Source organism: Neomonachus schauinslandi, chromosome X (assembly GCF_002201575.2).
Source record: "Neomonachus schauinslandi chromosome X, ASM220157v2, whole genome shotgun sequence".
Lineage (NCBI taxonomy): Eukaryota > Metazoa > Chordata > Mammalia > Carnivora > Phocidae > Neomonachus > Neomonachus schauinslandi.
Genome location: NC_058419.1, coordinates 18,677,782 through 18,684,649, shown reverse-complemented (window position 1 = coordinate 18,684,649; position 6,868 = coordinate 18,677,782). Strand labels below are relative to the sequence as shown.

Sequence of the window (6,868 nt, the reverse complement as noted above, 5' to 3'; positions counted from 1 at the left end):
CTCCCCCCTCCCACCCCCCCCAGCACGCACCCGGAAGGGTTTCCCTGACACACTGGCTGAGGTGCCCCAGTTCCCCGAGACTGGCCGGGATCACTTCCGGTGGGGAAAGTCCCACCTCTCCGGGGCGAGCCGGGTGGCGCTGGGGCCGCGCCCTGCCGAGCGAGACGGCAGGGGACGGTCTCGGGTCGGGGCCGCGGCCTTGGCAAAGGGCCTCTCGGAGAACCTCCGACGGCCTTCCCTTCCCCGCCCGCAGCCGCTGCTGCTGACAGTCCCACGCCAAACCCGCCGAGGCCCCTCGGCGTCTCCGCGGCCCGCGGCCGGGGGACTCGCGCCGCTGGTTGGCCGGTGCGGGACGGCCGGCCGGCAATCATCTGGCCTCCGGGAGAGCGCCCGACATCCCTGGGCTAGAAGGGACCAGGAAAGTAACGCAGCCAAGAAACTTTATTCTCCTCGCTGGTGTTTCTAACGCTTGATGTTTCTCTACGAAACGCGTGCGAACTACCCTCAGACTTCACTGTTGCTCTGATTTCGTTTGTGATGTGTCTTACATCTCCGTGCCTGACAAATGATTAAACACACAGTTCTTTTATCATCTGGCAAATCTGCTTGACTCCACCAGCAAATGCCAAAGTCACTCCTTCCTTTCTTATCACAAGGCTCCAAAACAACAGGAGTAGCAACAGACTTTATCTTACAGTAACTCAGCTTTACCCCTATTTGATTCTAACCACTACACAGCAGGAAAGGTAAGCAGTACTCAGGGAAGAGTCGATTGGAAACTGTTTAGGCCTGCGAGACTAACTGCTTGTAATCTTTCATTAGCTGCACGCGCAGCAGTTTGCATGGCTGGCTCTTCCACGATAAAGTTTGTTTTAACAGTCATCCTTCATAGTCCTTGAAATGCAAAAGGAAAAGACTGGTGTTAAACACTAAGTTTCTATTTTTAGATAAAATTGTTACTTCTTCCATATCTTTCCCTCCGCTAACTTTCTATTTGTATACTTTGTGTCAGATCCACAGAGCCCCAGGGCCAGAAGGCTAGGTTATATTTTAGGCATGTCACTCCTTTTTGATTCAAGCATGCACCCAGAAACCTGAGAAACTCGGTGGCCAGTCGAGTTAAATTGATTCCAAATTCCCTTAGTTGCAAGCCCTCACAGCCAGGCTGTATAAAAAGAGATTTATTACCAAACCCAAACTGGTAGACATTACAAAACAGGCAAATCACGGTCGTGTGAAGTCCCACCGTGTCTTTCGACGAGCATTCCCCAATGTCACTTACAGTATTCAAAGGACAGTTTAGTTCAACTTCTCCTCGGCTCAGGGCTGCTGCAATCTGTCCAGCGAAGTCCCCAGCTCTGGCTCCAGCGGGCCTGAGTCCCGCCTGATATCTGAGGCACTGCCCTCTGCTGGAAGAGGTTGGTCTATGAGTTAGGAGTCTCCCCCCATAGGTCACTGCTCCTTCCACACTTGCTGTTGCCTGATTTGGAGCTCTGCTGCCCATCTCCCTGTCTAGCTGTCTCCAGACTGTCTGGTGGGATCCACAGCCCTGCACCAGCCCTGCTTGAAACGGAGTCTGGAAATTCCTCTTCTGATCCAGCAATCAGGGTTGAGCAATAGTAGCAAGTCTCTGGTCTATTACTGAACTATCACAAATAGGGAGCTCTCCTTTTTGAGGTTGTCCCACCTGTTGGCAAGTCTCATATCTCTGATCCTGTTGGCCAAAGTGTTTTGGACAGAGTTCTTTAAACGTGCCCCTACCCCCAGTACAGAGTCCTAATGGGTCGCCCTTATCAGCTACAGAGCTGACAAATGTCCCACACCATCTGAAGCTCCCTCTAAATTTTTTGGGAGCGGGCTTCATTGCCGCAGCTACAGTTAGGAAAGCAAACAGTTGGAAGTAGCTTAAATGTCCTTCAGTAGACAATTCAAAAAATAATTTGTGTGTATGTGTATACATTGGCAAAATGGATACTATGCAGCTATGTATTTAAAAGAGAAAAGATTTGGGGCGCCTGGGTGGCTCAGTCGTTAAGCGTCTGCCTTCGGCTCAGGTCATGATCCCGGGGTCCTGGGATCGAGCCCCGCATCGCATCGGGCTCCCTGCTCAGCAGGAAGCCTGCTTCTCCCTCTCCCACTCCCCCTGCTTGTGTTCCCTCTCTCGCTGTCTCTCTCTCTCAAAATAAATAAAATCTTTAAAAATAAATAAAAGAGAAAAGATTTGTAAGTGCTGATATGAAAAGAAGGTCAGGGTATGTGATAAGGTTGAAAGAAAGCAAGATACTGAAGAAATATAGAGTTGCTCCCATCGAGGTAAAATATGTGGGAACGTGTGCAAAAATAGTTCCATAGCCATTAAAACCTGAAACGGGTCATGAAGTATCTGTGAGAGGTATTATGAAAGGACTTTCAGTTCTCCACAACATTTTTAATTTTTCAACAGTGATCAGGTGTTATGGGGGAAGGGGGAATAAATAGCACTTTATAATGTTTTTTAAAGGCAAAAGAGAAGAAAGATGTTGATCATCACTTCCTCAAAAAACAATATCCTGACTGTCTGGGACTCAGTGGACAGGTCGGCCCAAGTTCAACTCCTGCTGCCTGTTCTGTCCTCCCCAAACATCTCTATACTTAGAAAAGTATTTTCACGTACATTATCTCATTAGACTCCAGTTGTTCGCCAGCTTACTTTTATTAGGCAATGAGAGTATAAAAACCAATTAGAAGAGCGCAGCCAGGCAGTTGAGCACCAAGGGCTCGGAACCGAGGCAGACAGGCATTTAACCGGCCGCTCGCCCACATCCTTAGCTGTGGCACCTCAAGCAAGGGATTTCACCTGTCCAAGGCTCGAACTCCTCATCTGTAAAATGGAGCTAACCATTTCATGTGAGAATATAATGAAGTAGTGTATGTAAGATGTTTAGCTCAGTCCCTTGCTCATGACGAACCCTCAGTAAATGCTGGCTATTTGGTTTTTATTTAGAAGACTTTGGGGCACTTGGGTTGCTCATTTGGTTGGGTGTCTGCCTTCGGCTCGGGTCATGGTCCCAGGGTCATGGACTGAGCCCCAAGTCGGACTCCTTGCTCAGCGGGCAGCCTGCTTCTCCCTCTCCCTCTTCTGCTCCCCCGCTTGTGTTCTCTCTCTCTGTCAAATAAATAAATAAAATCTTAAAAAAAAAAATAAAAGACTTAAACTTTAAAAGAAATCAGCAAACAGAGAGGAAAACAAAACTTTAAGAGCCCAAATATCTCCCAATGGCACAAAAATAATAACTGTGTTACTCTTTCCAAAGATATTTATTGTTAAAAGCTTCTTGTGTTTCAGGGGGAAAATGGGATTTATATGCTAGCATAGCTATCAATCCATCTTCTATATGTATTTTTAAAAAATTATTATAAAAGCAATCTTACTATACACACTATTCTGCACCTTGCTTTTCTTCACTTACGATATCTCGGTGATTGAAATCATGATTTTGAAACAAAAGGGTACTTACATTTAAAATTCTCTGGTAGACATTGCTAAATTGTCCTTCAGAAAGATACCAATTTACATTCCTACCAACACAGCATGACTGTATGTGGTTTTTTGTAACCTCACCCTAGGTATTACTAATTTTAGTATTTTACTGTTACTTACTTTAGGGTATTTTCAGGACTAACAAATGCAGGGTAGTAGGATAGCAGGAATTTGGGCTTCAGGATCGGGTAATCCTAGCATTGCCCTTTGCCAGCTAGACGTCTTTTCACTCCCTCGTTTGTTAAGTTGGACGTGAGAGCCGTATCTAGCTCATAAGGCGCCTTGGAAGAATAAATGAGACAATCCATTCAATGCACTTAGCCTTCCAAACTAACTGCTTAATAAATGTAAACTGCTCACATAATAACTTTCCACTCCCAAGCTTCAAGGCTGGTGGGGGGGGAGGGTTAACTTCTCCAGACAGTATGCCCTTGAGATTCAGAACTTTTGTTTTAATTTTGTTTCCAGTGGAGGCTGTTTTGTTTCAGCCTCTACTCGAAAGTAACTATTGCTCAGGCAATCATTTTTAAGGACACAGCTGATTTTTACCATAGTGAAGAAATCTTAGGGTATAAACTATATGCCGAATATGTAAGTTACAGGTACATAATCCTGTTTTATGCAATTAGCTTGGCACAAGTTGAAAGTGCGAGAAAGTTTGCTTTAGGCACCAATTGTTCACTTCCGTGATCCCTCCCTCTCCAGTTTCTACCTCCTTCAGCTGCCATCCCTGGAGCCGTCAACAGTTCTGGATCATTTTCCCTCACTTCCACCCTCCCAGGGAGCCCTCCCACCTTCCAGGCCCCGGGAAGAAACCCAAGCCCTGTACTATCTGCGTCCCAGGCGCTTCCCTCTCTTTGGCTTGAACTTGCCTTTGGATTAGCAGAACCTGAGTCAGTAGTGTCCTGGGTCTTTGCCTACGGGAGTCTTCGGCAGGGCGTCTCCTCTTACTTCAGTGCTCTAGGTCAGCCCCTCCGTACAGGTTGTTCTGGGTTCTTCCCAGCTCCTTCTAGCCTCTGAGATGCCAATCTTCCTTTTCCAATCCTGCCTCCAGCTACACCAGCGGCTGGTTCTGTGTATCAGTCTCCCCGGGGACACAGAACCAATGTTATAACTTTATTATCCTTTTCTCATTATATAAAAAAAAAGTTCTTGGCAAAAAAACTCTTTTTTTTAAAAGGTGAAATACCACTACCCAAAGGAAATCATCATAAAATTTTAGTTCCTTTCACAGTATTTTTCTCTGAGAGCGAAAAAAAAGTTTTTTAAACTAAGCACATGGTGGTATAATTCTGCGTAATGAAACTTCATGCCTGCATAAGGTATTAAAAATAGTCAGATACCCCTCATAGCCTCAGTATGCCTTCTTCCCCATAGCTTTAGCTTTCCTACAACCCCAACTATGATTTAATCACATTCGACCTTGCCCACCTGGAATCCTTCATCCAACCAATGGAATTTCACGGGAAGGGCTGCTTACCACAGAAGCCACTTCCCTGGCCTGGCCAGGCAAATGCTCCTATAGAGGCTCAAAACTCTTATTTTCCAGACGGGACAGCTGAGAAAACTCTCTCTAGGAGCTCAGGGGCCTACTAAATAAGGGTGTAACACATCGATCTGAACCCCTTTATCGTTCTCCCTATCTCATCTTTCCTTTCAAATACAGTCATTAGGAAAGTATTTTGTCATCTACTAAGAACCAAATAAATTTAAGGAATTAGTATTAATAATAACCATCATATTTTTCTTGTTTGTATATGCATGTTTATGGGCAATTTAAATCTGTTGTATAAACATACTCTTAATTTACGTGCATTTGAAGGTGTCCAGGAGGTGTTGCTAACATACAGGTGGCCGGGGACCCTACCCTGGGGTTTCTGATTCTGGGGCATGGGCCGCTAATTTGCATTTCTAAGTTCCCAGATGCTGCTGCTGGTCCAAGGACCCCACCTTAAGCACCACCATTCTAAAAAGGGGTGGGACTTTATATTTGGGCCTTCTCTGCTGAATATTCATCAGTTTATCCACTCATTCATGTATTCACTCATTCAACACCCATCGATTCAATTCCTACTCTGTGCCAAGCACTTTGCCAGACAGTGGGAATAGGAAGATGGATAAGACACAGTGCCTTCAGGAGTTCATGGCCTTTTGAAGGACACTTACAATTAAATCAACATTTACACTACAGTGTGACAAGTGTGACAATAGAGATATGGCCAGGGTGCTCTGGGAGACCCAGGAAGGGCATCAGGGAAGGCTTTTTTTGAGGAGGCAATTGGGCTTTAGGTGAGGAGGTCAGAGGGGTCAGTAGGGGGCTAGAGCCAGATAAAGAAAAGCCTGTATAGTAAGTTGAGGGGTTTGACCTTTCCCCTGAAGGCCGTAGGAAGTCTCGGAAGGTGATTTTATAAAGGTTGGGCAGTAGGACGCTGAGCAAAAGTAGGGGATGCGGCACCCAGGCCCAGGTTCAAATATTGACCACGCCACTTGTATGACCTGGGGAAAGTTACTTAACCTTCTCAGAGCCTCCCTTTTGTCATGTGTAAAGGGGGAAATAGAGTCTGCCTTATTTAGGTGTTGCAAAGATTAAGAAAAAGTACCTAAATGCCTGGAATCTGCTAAGTGTTTAATAAATGGTGATTATGGTCAGGTTTGAACTTTAGAAAGCTAAAGACAGGGGCGCCTGGGTGGCTCAGTCGGTTAAGTGTCTGCCTTCGGCTCAGGTCACGATCCCAGAGTCCTGGGATCGAGCCCCACGTTGGGCTCCCTGCTCAGTGGAGAGCCTGCTTCTCCCTCTCCCTCTGCCTGCCTCTCTGCCTACTTGTGCTCTCTCTCTCTCTCTCTGTCAAATAAATAAATAAAATCTTAAAAAAAAAAAAAAAAAGAAAGCTAAAGACATGAAAGACCTGCATCTCAGATTATGACAATTCATTTGAAACTACCAGGCCAGTTCAAATATCAAGGCCATATTTGATGTAGTGGCAAGTGGGAGGATTTCATGGCATACTGATAATGATTTATGGATGACAGACTCTATGATAGGCATTGTGATTTACACACATCATTTTATTTGAAAGATTTTATTTATTTGAGAGAGAGAGAGTGAGAGAGAGCATGAGCAGGGGAGAGGGGCAGAGGGAGAAGGAGAAGCAAACTCCCCGCTGGGCAGGGAGACCAAGGTGGGGCTCGATCCCAGGACCCCAGGACCACGACCCTAGCTGAAGGCACACGCTTAACAGACTGAGCTACCCAGGCGCCCCTACACACATCATTTTATTTAATTCTTGCAATAACCTTAAGAGTTAAGCGCTGTTATTATCATTCCCACTATCATTACAGTGAAGGGAG

At 45.8% G+C, this 6,868-nt stretch overlaps 1 protein-coding gene across 1 annotated transcript in view; it reads right to left on the bottom strand.

Moving 5' to 3' along the window:
* The window catches only part of RAP2C (RAP2C, member of RAS oncogene family), a 16,437-nt gene extending 15,085 nt beyond the window's left edge, over window positions 1-1,352 (bottom strand). Inside the window, exon 1 of the mRNA XM_021684245.2 lies at window positions 1,283-1,352. The gene's annotated coding sequence lies outside the window, so the exon portion shown is untranslated. The remainder of the gene's footprint in view (window positions 1-1,282) is intronic.
* Window positions 1,353-6,868: the final 5,516 nt, after the last annotated feature.